Below are 14,277 nucleotides of genomic sequence, written 5' to 3'. Positions count from 1 at the left end.
AAAAGCTTACAGCACCTGGTATTCCCAGGCGGTCTCCCATCCAAGTACTAACCAGGCCCGACCCTGCTTAGCTTCCGAGATCAGACGAGATCGGGCGCATCCAGGCTGGTATGGCTGTAAGCAGAAGCTGCAGCTTGAAATACCTCTTATATGGAGTTGAAGATAAGTCATAGCATATAAGTCATTGATTTGTTGGTTTTATTTGTTGGAGTTAAAGTGCCTTAACCATGTGCAAAACCCTTTAGGACGTGAGCTGTCGCTGTTACCACGTTGAAATATGTGTGGGTAGATTAAGCGAGAGCGCTCTCTGCTGGTTGAAAAAGCTTACAGCACCTGATATTCCCAGGCGGTCTCCCATCCAAGTACTAACCAGGCCCGACCCTGCTTAGCTTCCGAGATCAGACGAGATCGGGAGCATCCAGGCTGGTATGGCCGTAAGCTGAAGCTGCAGCTTGAAATACCTCTTATATGGAGTTGAAGATAAGTCATAGAATATAAGTCATTGATTTGTTGGTTTTATTTGTTGGAGGTAAAGTGCCTTAACCATGTGCAAAACACTTTAGGACGTGAGCTGTCGCTGTTACCACGTTGAAATATGTGTAGGTAGATTAAGCGAGAGCGCTCTCTGCTGGTTGAAAATGCTTACAGCACCTGGTATTCCGAGGCGGTCTCCCATGCAAGTACTAACCGGGCCCGACCCTGCTTAGCTTCCGAGATCAGACGAGATCGGGCGCATCCAGGCTGGTATGGCCGTAAGCTGAAGTTGCAGCTTGAAATACCTCTTATATGGAGTTGAAGATAAGTCATATAATATAAGTCATTGATTTGTTGGTGATAATAATTTAGAAGCACTTATTTGTTGGAGTTAAAGTGCCTTAACCATGTGCAAAACACTTTAGGACATGAGCTGTCGCTGTTACCACGTTGAAATATGTGTGGGTAGATTAAGCGAGAGCGCTCTCTGCTGGTTGAAAAAGCTTACAGCACCTGGTATTCCCAGGCGGTCTCCCATCCAAGTACTAACCAGGCCCGACCCTGCTTAGCTTCCGAGATCAGGGGCCTGTACTACGAAGCGGGATTTGGGGTTAGCGAGGTAACTTCAGGTTTAACCCTGGGTTTTCAGGACTACGACGGTGGTTCACTTCTTATCGGGGCACATCGCCATGGTAACTTATGCTGAACCGCTAACCTGCTCCGGAGCAGGTTATGTTCGAGATACAGATCGCCGGGTGTAAAAGCACCGCCCACTGACCAATCAGCTCTCTTGGAAAATGGCATGCCCTTTCGAAGAGAATCCAGTGGAGCTTGGTGCGCGGATCGTGAGAGGATCCCTCCGAACAGAACGCGTATTCAGGGCCACCAAAACCCCTTTGCTTTCCCTGTATGAACGATCCAAAAAAATCAAAAAAAAAGGAAAAAAGGAAAAAAAGAAAAAAGAGGTGGAGGAGAAAATAAAAAATAAATCAATCAATGAATAAATAAAACAAATCATCACCCAAAATCCGATGTACAGTCAATCCAAAACTAATACCAATTAAATAAATAAATCAAGAAGAAATCAAAAAGAAGATGCATTTGTAAGGGGATAGCAAAAAAGGGATTTTCAATTTCGTCCCTCGAACATTCTGAGAAGTCACTTTAAAATACTAAACACCCCCCTCCTGAAAAAATAAAAAATTAAATAAAATAAATAAAAAAACCCAATTCTTTGGTACAGCATCAGCACAAGTTATCGGTCAACAACAATAGTTATAGAACCAATATATACAGGACTGTCTCAGAAAATTAGAATATTGTGATTTTCTGTAATGCAAACACAAAAACAAAAAAATGTCATACATTTTGGATTCATTACAAATCAACTGAAATATTGCAAGCCTTTTATTATTTTAATATTGCTGATCATGGTTTACAGTTTAAGATTAAGATTCCCAGAATATTCAAATATATGTTTATATCCCTATGAATTTACACATTTATACAGTCAGCGATCTTTTGCCAGCTGTCTTTCCTGCATTTTGCAGCTGCAACTGTGTTGCTTTTTGCCTGTATTATATGCCTATACTCATCATATTTCCGTAAAATTATAGTTTGCTCTTCGCTACTGAAATAAGCGGCTCTGACAGCGGACTTCTCCATGCTTGCGATTGGTCATGCGCTGAAAACACCGCCCCTTTTATGTGCACGCGCTCATATCCAGTTTGGATAAACCTGGGTTGATATACCGAGTTGATAACCACTGTCGTGTGACCGCTTAGCGTGATTGCAATTGTCCCGCTTAGTGAATCTGGATAAGGAAAAGATATCCTGGATATGTTGAACTTGCTTCGTAGTACAGGCCCCAGACGAGATCGGGTGCATCCAGGCTGGTATGGCCGTAAGCAGAAGCTGCAGCTTGAAATACCTCTTATATGGAGTTGAAGATAAGTCATAGAATATAAGTCATTGATTTGTTGGTTTTATTTGTTGGAGTTAAAGTGCCTTAACCATGTGCAAAACACTTTAGGACGTGAGCTGTTGCTGTTACCACGTTGAAATATGTGTGGGTAGATTAAGCGAGAGCGCTCTCTGCTGGTTGAAAATGCTTACAGCACCTGGTATTCCCAGGCGGTCTCCCATCCAAGTACTAACCAGGCCCGACCCTGCTTAGCTTCCGAGATCAGACGAGATCGGGCGCATCCAGGCTGGTATGGCCGTAAGCAGAAGCTGCTGCTTGAAATACCTCTTATATGGAGTTGAAGATAAGTCATATAATATAAGTCATTGATTTGTTGGTGATAATAATTTAGAAGCGTTTATTTGTTGGAGTTAAAGTGCCTTAACCATGTGCAAAACACTTTAGGACGTGAGCTGTCGCTGTTACCACGTTGAAATATGTGTGGGTAGATTAAGCGAGAGCGCTCTCTGCTGGTTGAAAATGCTTACAGCACCTGGTATTCCGAGGCAGTCTCCCATCCAAGTACTAACCAGGCCCGAACCTGCTTAGCTTCCGAGATCAGACGAGATCAGGCGCATCCAGGCTGGTATGGCCGTAAGCAGAATCTGCTGCTTGAAATACCTCTTATATGGAGTTGAAGATAAGTCATAGAATATAAGTCATTGATTTGTTGGTTTTATTTGTTGGAGTTAAAGTGCCTTAACCATGTGCAAAACACTTTAGGACGTGAGCTGTCGCTCTTTCCACGTTGAAATATGTGTGGGTAGATTAAGCGAGAGCGCTCTCTGCTGGTTGAAAATGCTTACAGCACCTGGTATTCCCAGGCGGTCTCCCATCCAAGTACTAACCAGGCCCGACCCTGCTTAGCTTCCGAGATCAGACGAGATCGGGCGCATCCAGGCTGGTATGGCCGTAAGCTGAAGCTGCAGCTTGAAATACTTCTTATATGGAGTTGAAGATAAGTATATAATACAAGTCATTGATTTGTTGGTGATAATAATTTAGAAGCGCTTATTTGTTGGAGTTAAAGTGCCTTAACCATGTGCAAAATACTTTAGGACGTGAGCTGTCGCTCTTACCACGTTGAAATATGTGTGGGTAGATTAAGCGAGAGCGCTCTCTGCTGGTTGAAAAAGCTTACAGCACCTGGTATTCCCAGGCGGTCTCCCATCCAAGTACTAACCAGGCCCGACCCTGCTTAGCTTCCGAGATCAGACGAGATCGGGCGCATCCAGGCTGGTATGGCCGTAAGCTGTAGCTGCAGCTTGAAATACTTCTTATATGGAGTTGAAGATAAGTATATAATACAAGTCATTGATTTGTTGGTGATAATAATTTAGAAGCGCTTATTTGTTGGAGTTAAAGTGCCTTAACCATGTGAAAAACACTTTAGGACGTGAGCTGTCGCTGTTACCACGTTGAAATATGTGTGGGTAGATTAAGCGAGAGCGCTCTCTGCTGGTTGAAAAAGCTTACAGCACCTGGTATTCCCAGGCGGTCTCCCATCCAAGTACTAACCAGGCCCGACCCTGCTTAGCTTCCGAGATCAGACGAGATCGGGCGCATCCAGGCTGGTATGGCTGTAAGCAGAAGCTGCAGCTTGAAATACCTCTTATATGGAGTTGAAGATAAGTCATAGCATATAAGTCATTGATTTGTTGGTTTTATTTGTTGGAGTTAAAGTGCCTTAACCATGTGCAAAACCCTTTAGGACGTGAGCTGTCGCTGTTACCACGTTGAAATATGTGTGGGTAGATTAAGCGAGAGCGCTCTCTGCTGGTTGAAAAATTTTACAGCACCTGATATTCCCAGGCGGTCTCCCATCCAAGTACTAACCAGGCCCGACCCTGCTTAGCTTCCGAGATCAGACGAGATCGGGCGCATCCAGGCTGGTATGGCCGTAAGCTGAAGCTGCAGCTTGAAATACCTCTTATATGGAGTTGAAAATAAGTCATAGAATATAAGTCATTGATTTGTTGGTTTTATTTGTTGGAGTTAAAGTGCCTTAACCATGTGCAAAACACTTTAGGACGTGAGCTGTCGCTGTTACCACGTTGAAATATGTGTGGGTAGATTAAGCGAGAGCGCTCTCTGCTGGTTGAAAAAGCTTACAGCACCTGATATTCCCAGGCGGTCTCCCATCCAAGTACTAACCAGGCCCGACCCTGCTTAGCTTCCGAGATCAGACGAGATCGGGCGCATCCAGGCTGGTATGGCCGTAAGCTGAAGCTGCAGCTTGAAATACCTCTTATATGGAGTTGAAGATAAGTCATATAATATAAGTCATTGATTTGTTGGTGATAATAATTTAGAAGCGCTTATTTGTTGGAGTTAAAGTGCCTTAACCATGTGCAAAACACTTTAGGACGTGAGCTGTCGCTGTTACCACGTTGAAATATGTGTGGGTAGATTAAGCGAGAGCGCTCTCTGCTGGTTGAAAATGCTTACAGCACCTGGTATTCCCAGGCGGTCTCCCATCCAAGTACTAACCAGGCCCGACCCTGCTTAGCTTCCGAGATCAGACAAGATCAGGCGCATCCAGGCTGGTATGGCCGTAAGCAGAAGCTGCAGCTTGAAATACCTCTTATATGGAGTTGAAGATAAGTCATAGAATATAAGTCATTGATTTGTTGGTTTTATTTGTTGGAGTTAAAGTGCCTTAACCATGTGCAAAACACTTTTGGACGTGAGCTGTCGCTCTTACCACGTTGAAATATGTGTGGGTAGATTAAGCGAGAGCGCTCTCTGCTGGTTGAAAAAGCTTACAGCACCTGGTATTCCCAGGCGGTCTCCCATCCAGGTACTAACCAGGCCCTACCCTGCTTAGCTTCCGAGATCAGACGAGATCGGGCGCATCCAGGCTGGTATGGCCATAAGCTGAAGCTGCAGCTTGAAATACTTCTTATATGGAGTTGAAGATAAGTCATATAATACAAGTCATTGATTTGTTGGTGATAATAATTTAGAAGCGCTTATTTGTTGGAGTTAAAGTGCCTTAACCATGTGCAAAACACTTTAGGACGTGAGCTGTCGCTGTTACCACGTTGAAATATGTGTAGGTAGATTAAGCGAGAGCGCTCTCTGCTGGTTGAAAATGCTTACAGCACCTGGTATTCCGAGGCGGTCTCCCATCCAAGTACTAACCGGGCCCGACCCTGCTTAGCTTCCGAGATCAGACGAGATCGGGCGCATCCAGGCTGGTATGGCCGTAAGCTGAAGTTGCAGCTTGAAATACCTCTTATATAGAGTTGAAGATAAGTCATATAATATAAGTCATTGATTTGTTGGTGATAATAATTTAGAAGCACTTATTTGTTGGAGTTAAAGTGCCTTAACCATGTGCAAAACACTTTAGGACATGAGCTGTCGCTGTTACCACGTTGAAATATGTGTGGGTAGATTAAGCGAGAGCGCTGTCTGCTGGTTGAAAAAGCTTACAGCACCTGGTATTCCCAGGCGGTCTCCCATCCAAGTACTAACCAGGCCCGACCCTGCTTAGCTTCCGAGATCAGGGGCCTGTACTACGAAGCGGGATTTGGGGTTAGCGAGGTAACTTCAGGTTTAACCCTGGGTTTTCAGGACTACGACGGTGGTTCACTTCTTATCGGGGCACATCGCCATGGTAACTTATGCTGAACCGCTAACCTGCTCCGGAGCAGGTAATGTTCGAGATACAGATCGCCGGGTGTAAAAGCACCGCCCACTGACCAATCAGCTCTCTTGGAAAATGGCATGCCCTTTCGAAGAGAATCCAGTGGAGCTTGGTGCGCGGATCGTGAGAGGATCCCTCCGAACAGAACGCGTATTCAGGGCCACCAAAACCCCTTTGCTTTCCCTGTATGAACGATCCAAAAAAATCAAAAAAAAAGGAAAAAAGGAAAAAAAGAAAAAAGAGGTGGAGGAGAAAATAAAAAATAAATCAATCAATGAATAAATAAAACAAATCATCACCCAAAATCCGATGTACAGTCAATCCAAAACTAATACCAATTAAATAAATAAATCAAGAAGAAATCAAAAAGAAGATGCATTTGTAAGGGGATAGCAAAAAAGGGATTTTCAATTTCGTCCCTCGAACATTCTGAGAAGTCACTTTAAAATACTAAACACCCCCCTCCTGAAAAAATAAAAAATAAAATAAAATAAATAAAAAAACCCAATTCTTTGGTACAGCATCAGCACAAGTTATCGGTCAACAACAATAGTTATAGAACCAATATATACAGGACTGTCTCAGAAAATTAGAATATTGTGATTTTCTGTAATGCAAACACAAAAACAAAAAAATGTCATACATTCTGGATTCATTACAAATCAACTGAAATATTGCAAGCCTTTTATTATTTTAATATTGCTGATCATGGTTTACAGTTTAAGATTAAGATTCCCAGAATATTCAAATATATGTTTATATCCCTATGAATTTACACATTTATACAGTCAGCGATCTTTTGCCAGCTGTCTTTCCTGCATTTTGCAGCTGCAACTGTGTTGCTTTTTGCCTGTATTATATGCCTATACTCATCATATTTCCGTAAAATTATAGTTTGCTCTTCGCTACTGAAATAAGCGGCTCTGACAGCGGACTTCTCCATGCTTGCGATTGGTCATGCGCTGAAAACACCGCCCCTTTTATGTGCACGCGCTCATATCCAGATTGGAGAAACCTGGGTTGATATACCGAGTTGATAACCACTGTCGTGTGACCGCTTAGCGTGATTGCAATTGTCCCGCTTAGTGAATCTGGATAAGGAAAAGATATCCTGGATATGTTGAACTTGCTTCGTAGTACAGGCCCCAGACGAGATCGGGTGCATCCAGGCTGGTATGGCCGTAAGCAGAAGCTGCAGCTTGAAATACCTCTTATATGGAGTTGAAGATAAGTCATAGAATATAAGTCATTGATTTGTTGGTTTTATTTGTTGGAGTTAAAGTGCCTTAACCATGTGCAAAACACTTTAGGACGTGAGCTGTTGCTGTTACCACGTTGAAATATGTGTGGGTAGATTAAGCGAGAGCGCTCTCTGCTGGTTGAAAATGCTTACAGCACCTGGTATTCCCAGGCGGTCTCCCATCCAAGTACTAACCAGGCCCGACCCTGCTTAGCTTCCGAGATCAGACGAGATCGGGCGCATCCAGGCTGGTATGGCCGTAAGCAGAAGCTGCAGCTTGAAATACCTCTTATATGGAGTTGAAGATAAGTCATATAATATAAGTCATTGATTTGTTGGTGATAATAATTTAGAAGCGTTTATTTGTTGGAGTTAAAGTGCCTTAACCATGTGCAAAACACTTTAGGACGTGAGCTGTCGCTGTTACCACGTTGAAATATGTGTGGGTAGATTAAGCGAGAGCGCTCTCTGCTGGTTGAAAATGCTTACAGCACCTGGTATTCCGAGGCAGTCTCCCATCCAAGTACTAACCAGGCCCGAACCTGCTTAGCTTCCGAGATCAGACGAGATCAGGCGCATCCAGGCTGGTATGGCCGTAAGCAGAATCTGCTGCTTGAAATACCTCTTATATGGAGTTGAAGATAAGTCATAGAATATAAGTCATTGATTTGTTGGTTTTATTTGTTGGAGTTAAAGTGCCTTAACCATGTGCAAAACACTTTAGGACGTGAGCTGTCGCTCTTACCACGTTGAAATATGTGTGGGTAGATTAAGCGAGAGCGCTCTCTGCTGGTTGAAAAAGCTTACAGCACCTGGTATTCCCAGGCGGTCTCCCATCCAAGTACTAACCAGGCCCGACCCTGCTTAGCTTCCGAGATCAGACGAGATCGGGCGCATCCAGGCTGGTATGGCTGTAAGCAGAAGCTGCAGCTTGAAATACCTCTTATATGGAGTTGAAGATAAGTCATAGCATATAAGTCATTGATTTGTTGGTTTTATTTGTTGGAGTTAAAGTGCCTTAACCATGTGCAAAACCCTTTAGGACGTGAGCTGTCGCTGTTACCACGTTGAAATATGTGTGGGTAGATTAAGCGAGAGCGCTCTCTGCTGGTTGAAAAAGCTTACAGCACCTGATATTCCCAGGTGGTCTCCCATCCAAGTACTAACCAGGCCCGACCCTGCTTAGCTTCCGAGATCAGACGAGATCGGGCACATCAAGGCTGGTATGGCCGTAAGCTGAAGCTGCAGCTTGAAATACCTCTTATATGGAGTTGAAGATAAGTCATAGAATATAAGTTATTGATTTGTTGGTTTTATTTGTTGGAGTTAAAGTGCCTTAACCATGTGCAAAACACTTTAGGACGTGAGCTGTCGCTGTTACCACGTTGAAATATGTGTGGGTAGATTAAGCGAGAGCGCTCTCTGCTGGTTGAAAAAGCTTACAGCACCTGATATTCCCAGGCGGTCTCCCATCCAAGTACTAACCAGGCCCGACCCTGCTTAGCTTCCGAGATCAGACGAGATCGGGCGCATCCAGGCTGGTATGGCCGTAAGCTGAAGCTGCAGCTTGAAATACCTCTTATATGGAGTTGAAGATAAGTCATATAATATAAGTCATTGATTTGTTGGTGATAATAATTTAGAAGCGCTTATTTGTTGGAGTTAAAGTGCCTTAACCATGTGCAAAACACTTTAGGACGTGAGCTGTCGCTGTTACCACGTTGAAATATGTGTGGGTAGATTAAGCGAGAGCGCTCTCTGCTGGTTGAAAATGCTTACAGCACCTGGTATTCCCAGGCGGTCTCCCATCCAAGTACTAACCAGGCCCGACCCTGCTTAGCTTCCGAGATCAGACAAGATCGGGTGCACCCAGGCTGGTATGGCCGTAAGCAGAAGCTGCTGCTTGAAATACCTCTTATATGGAGTTGAAGATAAGTCATATAATATAAGTCATTGATTTGTTGGTGATAATAATTTAGAAGCGCTTATTTGTTGGAGTTAAAGTGCCTTAACCATGTGCAAAACACTTTTGGACGTGAGCTGTCGCTCTTACCACGTTGAAATATGTGTGGGTAGATTAAGCGAGAGCGCTCTCTGCTGGTTGAAAAAGCTTACAGCACCTGGTATTCCCAGGCGGTCTCCCATCCAAGTACTAACCAGGCCCGACCCTGCTTAGCTTCCGAGATCAGACGAGATCAGGCACATCCAGGCTGGTATGGCCATAAGCTGAAGCTGCAGCTTGAAATACTTCTTATATGGAGTTGAAGATAAGTCATATAATACAAGTCATTGATTTGTTGGTGATAATAATTTAGAAGCGCTTATTTGTTGGAGTTAAAGTGCCTTAACCATGTGCAAAACACTTTAGGACGTGAGCTGTCGCTGTTACCACGTTGAAATATGTGTAGGTAGATTAAGCGAGAGCGCTCTCTGCTGGTTGAAAATGCTTACAGCACCTGGTATTCCGAGGCGGTCTCCCATCCAAGTACTAACCAGGCCCGACCCTGCTTAGCTTCCGAGATCAGACGAGATCGGGCGCATCCAGGCTGGTATGGCCGTAAGCAGAATCTGCTGCTTGAAATACCTCTTATATGGAGTTGAAGATAAGTCATAGAATATAAGTCATTGATTTGTTGGTTTTATTTGTTGGAGTTAAAGTGCCTTAACCATGTGCAAAACACTTTAGGACGTGAGCTGTCGCTGTTACCACGTTGAAATATGTGTGGGTAGATTAAGCGAGAGCGCTCTCTGCTGGTTGAAAAAGCTTACAGCACCTGATATTCCCAGGCGGTCTCCTATCCAAGTACTAACCAGGCCCGACCCTGCTTAGCTTCCGAGATCAGACGAGATCGGGCGCATCCAGGCTGGTCTGGCCGTAAGCTGAAGCTGCAGCTTGAAATACCTCTTATATGGAGTTGAAGATAAGTCATATAATATAAGTCATTGATTTGTTGGTGATAATAATTTAGAAGCGCTTATTTGTTGGGTTTAAAGTGCCTTAACCATGTGCAAAACACTTTAGGACGTGAGCTGTCGCTGTTACCACGTTGAAATATGTGTGGGTAGATTAAGCGAGAGCGCTCTCTGCTGGTTGAAAATGCTTACAGCACCTGGTATTCCCATGCGGTCTCCCATCCAAGTACTAACCAGGCCCGACCCATGCTTAGCTTCCGAGATCAGACAAGATCGGGCACATCCAGGCTGGTATGGCCGTAAGCAGAAGCTGCTGCTTGAAATACCTCTTATATGGAGTTGAAGATAAGTCATATAATATAAGTCATTGATTTGTTGGTGATAATAATTTAGAAGCGCTTATTTGTTGGAGTTAAAGTGCCTTAACCATGTGAAAAACACTTTTGGACGTGAGCTGTCGCTCTTACCACGTTGAAATATGTGTGGGTAGATTAAGCGAGAGCGCTCTCTGCTGGTTGAAAAAGCTTACAGCACCTGGTATTCCCAGGCGGTCTCCCATCCAAGTACTAACCAGGCCCGACCCTGCTTAGCTTCCGAGATCAGACGAGATCGGGCGCATCCAGGCTGGTATGGCCGTAAGCAGAAGCTGCAGCTTAAAATACCTCTTATATGGAGTTGAAGATAAGTCATAGAATATAAGTCATTGATTTGTTGGTTTTATTTGTTGGAGTTAAAGTGCCTTAACCATGTGCAAAACACTTTTGGACGTGAGCTGTCGCTGTTACCACGTTGAAATATGTGTGGGTAGATTAAGCGAGAGCGCTCTCTGCTGGTTGAAAATGCTTACAGCACCTGGTATTCCCATGCGGTCTCCCATCCAAGTACTAACCAGGCCCGACCCATGCTTAGCTTCCGAGATCAGACAAGATCGGGCACATCCAGGCTGGTATGGCCGTAAGCAGAAGCTGCTGCTTGAAATACCTCTTATATGGAGTTGAAGATAAGTCATATAATATAAGTCATTGATTTGTTGGTGATAATAATTTAGAAGCGCTTATTTGTTGGAGTTAAAGTGCCTTAACCATGTGAAAAACACTTTTGGACGTGAGCTGTCGCTCTTACCACGTTGAAATATGTGTGGGTAGATTAAGCGAGAGCGCTCTCTGCTGGTTGAAAAAGCTTACAGCACCTGGTATTCCCAGGCGGTCTCCCATCCAAGTACTAACCAGGCCCGACCCTGCTTAGCTTCCGAGATCAGACGAGATCGGGCGCATCCAGGCTGGTATGGCCGTAAGCAGAAGCTGCAGCTTAAAATACCTCTTATATGGAGTTGAAGATAAGTCATAGAATATAAGTCATTGATTTGTTGGTTTTATTTGTTGGAGTTAAAGTGCCTTAACCATGTGCAAAACACTTTTGGACGTGAGCTGTCGCTGTTACCACGTTGAAATATGTGTGGCTAGATTAAGCGAGACCGTTCTCTGCTGGTTGAAAAAGCTTACAGCACCTGGTATTCCCAGGCGGTCTCCCATCCAAGTACTAACCAGGCCCGACCCTGCTTAGCTTCCGAGATCAGACGAGATCGGGCGCATCCAGGCTGGTATGGCCGTAAGCAGAAGCTGCTGCTTGAAATACCTCTTATATGGAGTTGAAGATAAGTCATATAATATAAGTCATTGATTTGTTGGTGATAATAATTTAGAAGCGCTTATTTGTTGGAGTTAAAGTGCCTCAACCATGTGAAAAACACTTTTGGACGTGAGCTGTCGCTGTTACCACGTTGAAATATGTGTGGGTAGATTAAGCGAGAGCGCTCTCTGCTGGTTGAAAATGCTTACAGCACCTGGTATTCCCAGGCGGTCTCCCATCCAAGTACTAACCAGGCCCGCCCCTGCTTAGCTTCCGAGATCAGACGAGATCGGGCGCATCCAGGCTGGTATGGCCGTAAGCAGAAGCTGCTGCTTGAAATACCTCTTATATGGAGTTGAAGATAAGTCATAGAATATAAGTCATTGATTTGTTGGTTTTATTTGTTTGGAATTAAAGTGCCTTAACCATGTGCAAAACACTTTAGGACGTGAGCTGTCGCTGTTACCACGTTGAAATATGTGTGGGTAGATTAAGCGAGAGCGTTCTCTGCTGGTTGAAAAAGCTTACAGCACCTGGTATTCCCAGGCGGTCTCCCATCCAAGTACTAACAAGGCCTGACCCTGCTTAGCTTCCGAGATCAGACGAGATCGGGCGCATCCAGGCTGGTATGGCCGTAAGCAGAATCTGCTGCTTGAAATACCTCTTATATGGAGTTGAAGATAAGTCATAGAATATAAGTCAGTGATTTGTTGGTTTTATTTGTTGGAGTTAAAGTGCCTTAACCATGTGCAAAACACTTTAGGACGTGAGCTGTCGCTGTTACCACGTTGAAATATGTGTGGGTAGATTAAGCGTGAGCGCTCTCTGCTGGTTGAAAAAGCTTACAGCACCTGGTATTCCCAGGCGGTCTCCCATCCAAGTACTAACAAGGCCTGACCCTGCTTAGCTTCCGAGATCAGACGAGATCGGGCGCATCCAGGCTGGTATGGCCGTAAGCAGAAGCTGCAGCTTGAAATACCTCTGATATGGAGTTGAAGGTAAGTCATAGAATATAAGTCATTGATTTGTTGGTTTTATTTGTTGGAGTTAAAGTGCCTTAACCATGTGCAAAACACTTTAGGACGTGAGCTGTCGCTCTTACCACGTTGAAATATGTGTGGGTAGATTAAGCGAGAGCGCTCTCTGCTGGTTGAAAATGCTTACAGCACCTGGTATTCCCAGGCGGTCTCCCATCCAAGTACTAACCAGGCCCGACCCTGCTTAGCTTCCGAGATCAGACGAGATCGGGCGCATCCAGACTGGTATGGCCGTAAGCTGAAGCTGCAGCTTGAAATACTTCTTAAATGGAGTTGAAGATAAGTATATAATACAAGTCATTGATTTGTTGGTGATAATAATTTAGAAGCGCTTATTTGATGGAGTTAAAGTGCCTTAACCATGTGCAAAACACTTTAGGACGTGAGCTGTCGCCGTTACCACGTTGAAATATGTGTGGGTAGATTAAGCGAGAGCGCTCTCTGCTGGTTGAAAATGCTTACAGCACCTGGTATTCCCAGGCGGTCTCCCATCCAAGTACTAACCAGGCCCGACCCTGCTTAGCTTCCGAGATCAGACGAGATCGGGCGCATCTTTTTTTTTTTTGTCTTTTATTATGAAAATATATTTACAAAAAAAATATATTTTTGTTTACAGTATCCATTTCCAACACATTTTCCTCTCTCTGTGACATTTACACTCAGGTCCTTTTTTCAAAAGAAAAGAAAAACAACATCAGCACTCGAATTACAAAAACAAACCTGATTTGCACATAGTGGCATTTCAAAACCCAGCATCATTCGTTCAGCCATCCCACAGGGTGAAAAATCATTCCAACTATATGATCACTGTGCACAATTTTCAAAAGATGAAGTAGCCAATTTTTTTTTTTTTTTTTTTTTTTTTTTTTTTTTTTTTTTTTTTTTTTTTTTTTTTTTATAACACACAATTTCCCAACTACACAGTCCAAAAAGAGCTACCAATTCCACACAATCCTCTTTTCTTTATCAAGGGATAGGAGATTGGCATCCTTCACATACAGTCGTTCAAAATGGTCTACCCCATGTATCAACCTGTATCGAATCTGTTTCTTCACTATGTTTTGAAAAATCGGCCATATTGCAATAACCCTTCGTTCGTAATGTGCCTTGTTTCTTCGTGCCCTTATTGCCCATCGTGCATGGCTCAACATAAATCTGCACAGCATTTCGTTTCTAATTTTACTGTATTGCCAGTTTCCAAATAAAAGAAAAAACTCCCATGAATCCCTTCCGTCCCACACCATTCCCAATTTTTCTATTAGACATTTCTTCAATAACCCAAAAAAGCCAGATAACTCAGGACAAATATCAAACATATGCATCAGCGTTTCCGGCAATAAGCCACAAACATCACAATCTCTGTCTACAG

The 14,277-nt window shown here is 43.7% G+C and overlaps 29 non-coding genes and 2 pseudogenes across 29 annotated transcripts; all 31 read right to left on the bottom strand.

The window, feature by feature from the left end:
- Window positions 1–3: 3 nt before the first annotated feature.
- LOC133428452 (5S ribosomal RNA) lies at window positions 4–122 on the bottom strand. The gene has a single exon (XR_009773462.1). It is a non-coding gene; the product is annotated as a 5S ribosomal RNA (ribosomal RNA).
- A 199-nt stretch (window positions 123–321) lies between these two features.
- LOC133428526 (5S ribosomal RNA) lies at window positions 322–440 on the bottom strand. Its single transcript, XR_009773533.1, has one exon. It is a non-coding gene; the product is annotated as a 5S ribosomal RNA (ribosomal RNA).
- A 199-nt stretch (window positions 441–639) lies between these two features.
- On the bottom strand, window positions 640–758 carry LOC133428783 (5S ribosomal RNA). The gene has a single exon (XR_009773778.1). It is a non-coding gene; the product is annotated as a 5S ribosomal RNA (ribosomal RNA).
- Window positions 759–2,582: 1,824 nt separating this feature from the next.
- Window positions 2,583–2,701, bottom strand: LOC133428463 (5S ribosomal RNA). The gene has a single exon (XR_009773473.1). It is a non-coding gene; the product is annotated as a 5S ribosomal RNA (ribosomal RNA).
- Window positions 2,702–2,918: 217 nt separating this feature from the next.
- On the bottom strand, window positions 2,919–3,037 carry LOC133428727 (5S ribosomal RNA). The gene has a single exon (XR_009773726.1). It is a non-coding gene; the product is annotated as a 5S ribosomal RNA (ribosomal RNA).
- A 199-nt stretch (window positions 3,038–3,236) lies between these two features.
- On the bottom strand, window positions 3,237–3,355 carry LOC133428462 (5S ribosomal RNA). The gene has a single exon (XR_009773472.1). It is a non-coding gene; the product is annotated as a 5S ribosomal RNA (ribosomal RNA).
- A 216-nt stretch (window positions 3,356–3,571) lies between these two features.
- Window positions 3,572–3,690, bottom strand: LOC133428399 (5S ribosomal RNA). The gene has a single exon (XR_009773411.1). It is a non-coding gene; the product is annotated as a 5S ribosomal RNA (ribosomal RNA).
- A 216-nt stretch (window positions 3,691–3,906) lies between these two features.
- On the bottom strand, window positions 3,907–4,025 carry LOC133428451 (5S ribosomal RNA). Its single transcript, XR_009773461.1, has one exon. It is a non-coding gene; the product is annotated as a 5S ribosomal RNA (ribosomal RNA).
- Window positions 4,026–4,224: 199 nt separating this feature from the next.
- On the bottom strand, window positions 4,225–4,343 carry LOC133428807 (5S ribosomal RNA). The gene has a single exon (XR_009773800.1). It is a non-coding gene; the product is annotated as a 5S ribosomal RNA (ribosomal RNA).
- A 199-nt stretch (window positions 4,344–4,542) lies between these two features.
- Window positions 4,543–4,661, bottom strand: LOC133428511 (5S ribosomal RNA). Its single transcript, XR_009773519.1, has one exon. It is a non-coding gene; the product is annotated as a 5S ribosomal RNA (ribosomal RNA).
- Window positions 4,662–4,878: 217 nt separating this feature from the next.
- Window positions 4,879–4,997, bottom strand: LOC133428778 (5S ribosomal RNA). Its single transcript, XR_009773773.1, has one exon. It is a non-coding gene; the product is annotated as a 5S ribosomal RNA (ribosomal RNA).
- Window positions 4,998–5,196: 199 nt separating this feature from the next.
- Window positions 5,197–5,315, bottom strand: LOC133428492 (5S ribosomal RNA). Its single transcript, XR_009773502.1, has one exon. It is a non-coding gene; the product is annotated as a 5S ribosomal RNA (ribosomal RNA).
- Window positions 5,316–5,532: 217 nt separating this feature from the next.
- Window positions 5,533–5,651, bottom strand: LOC133428644 (5S ribosomal RNA). Its single transcript, XR_009773645.1, has one exon. It is a non-coding gene; the product is annotated as a 5S ribosomal RNA (ribosomal RNA).
- Window positions 5,652–7,475: 1,824 nt separating this feature from the next.
- LOC133428460 (5S ribosomal RNA) lies at window positions 7,476–7,594 on the bottom strand. The gene has a single exon (XR_009773470.1). It is a non-coding gene; the product is annotated as a 5S ribosomal RNA (ribosomal RNA).
- A 217-nt stretch (window positions 7,595–7,811) lies between these two features.
- LOC133428726 (5S ribosomal RNA) lies at window positions 7,812–7,930 on the bottom strand. The gene has a single exon (XR_009773725.1). It is a non-coding gene; the product is annotated as a 5S ribosomal RNA (ribosomal RNA).
- A 199-nt stretch (window positions 7,931–8,129) lies between these two features.
- LOC133428448 (5S ribosomal RNA) lies at window positions 8,130–8,248 on the bottom strand. The gene has a single exon (XR_009773459.1). It is a non-coding gene; the product is annotated as a 5S ribosomal RNA (ribosomal RNA).
- A 199-nt stretch (window positions 8,249–8,447) lies between these two features.
- On the bottom strand, window positions 8,448–8,566 carry LOC133428695 (5S ribosomal RNA). The gene has a single exon (XR_009773694.1). It is a non-coding gene; the product is annotated as a 5S ribosomal RNA (ribosomal RNA).
- Window positions 8,567–8,765: 199 nt separating this feature from the next.
- Window positions 8,766–8,884, bottom strand: LOC133428510 (5S ribosomal RNA). The gene has a single exon (XR_009773518.1). It is a non-coding gene; the product is annotated as a 5S ribosomal RNA (ribosomal RNA).
- A 217-nt stretch (window positions 8,885–9,101) lies between these two features.
- Window positions 9,102–9,220, bottom strand: LOC133428673 (5S ribosomal RNA). The gene has a single exon (XR_009773673.1). It is a non-coding gene; the product is annotated as a 5S ribosomal RNA (ribosomal RNA).
- A 217-nt stretch (window positions 9,221–9,437) lies between these two features.
- LOC133428722 (5S ribosomal RNA) lies at window positions 9,438–9,556 on the bottom strand. Its single transcript, XR_009773721.1, has one exon. It is a non-coding gene; the product is annotated as a 5S ribosomal RNA (ribosomal RNA).
- Window positions 9,557–9,773: 217 nt separating this feature from the next.
- On the bottom strand, window positions 9,774–9,892 carry LOC133428607 (5S ribosomal RNA). The gene has a single exon (XR_009773610.1). It is a non-coding gene; the product is annotated as a 5S ribosomal RNA (ribosomal RNA).
- Window positions 9,893–10,091: 199 nt separating this feature from the next.
- On the bottom strand, window positions 10,092–10,210 carry LOC133428819 (5S ribosomal RNA). The gene has a single exon (XR_009773812.1). It is a non-coding gene; the product is annotated as a 5S ribosomal RNA (ribosomal RNA).
- Window positions 10,211–10,427: 217 nt separating this feature from the next.
- On the bottom strand, window positions 10,428–10,547 carry LOC133428368 (5S ribosomal RNA; annotated as a pseudogene).
- Window positions 10,548–10,764: 217 nt separating this feature from the next.
- Window positions 10,765–10,883, bottom strand: LOC133428398 (5S ribosomal RNA). The gene has a single exon (XR_009773410.1). It is a non-coding gene; the product is annotated as a 5S ribosomal RNA (ribosomal RNA).
- A 199-nt stretch (window positions 10,884–11,082) lies between these two features.
- LOC133428367 (5S ribosomal RNA) lies at window positions 11,083–11,202 on the bottom strand (annotated as a pseudogene).
- A 217-nt stretch (window positions 11,203–11,419) lies between these two features.
- On the bottom strand, window positions 11,420–11,538 carry LOC133428397 (5S ribosomal RNA). Its single transcript, XR_009773409.1, has one exon. It is a non-coding gene; the product is annotated as a 5S ribosomal RNA (ribosomal RNA).
- A 199-nt stretch (window positions 11,539–11,737) lies between these two features.
- LOC133428396 (5S ribosomal RNA) lies at window positions 11,738–11,856 on the bottom strand. Its single transcript, XR_009773408.1, has one exon. It is a non-coding gene; the product is annotated as a 5S ribosomal RNA (ribosomal RNA).
- Window positions 11,857–12,073: 217 nt separating this feature from the next.
- LOC133428569 (5S ribosomal RNA) lies at window positions 12,074–12,192 on the bottom strand. The gene has a single exon (XR_009773574.1). It is a non-coding gene; the product is annotated as a 5S ribosomal RNA (ribosomal RNA).
- A 200-nt stretch (window positions 12,193–12,392) lies between these two features.
- On the bottom strand, window positions 12,393–12,511 carry LOC133428852 (5S ribosomal RNA). The gene has a single exon (XR_009773843.1). It is a non-coding gene; the product is annotated as a 5S ribosomal RNA (ribosomal RNA).
- Window positions 12,512–12,710: 199 nt separating this feature from the next.
- On the bottom strand, window positions 12,711–12,829 carry LOC133428851 (5S ribosomal RNA). Its single transcript, XR_009773842.1, has one exon. It is a non-coding gene; the product is annotated as a 5S ribosomal RNA (ribosomal RNA).
- A 199-nt stretch (window positions 12,830–13,028) lies between these two features.
- On the bottom strand, window positions 13,029–13,147 carry LOC133428544 (5S ribosomal RNA). Its single transcript, XR_009773551.1, has one exon. It is a non-coding gene; the product is annotated as a 5S ribosomal RNA (ribosomal RNA).
- Between the last annotated feature and the right edge of the window lie 1,130 nt (window positions 13,148–14,277).

This window comes from Cololabis saira, unplaced genomic scaffold, assembly GCF_033807715.1.
Source record: "Cololabis saira isolate AMF1-May2022 unplaced genomic scaffold, fColSai1.1 scf031, whole genome shotgun sequence".
NCBI lineage: Eukaryota > Metazoa > Chordata > Actinopteri > Beloniformes > Belonidae > Cololabis > Cololabis saira.
This window is presented reverse-complemented; position numbering and strand designations above follow the sequence as displayed.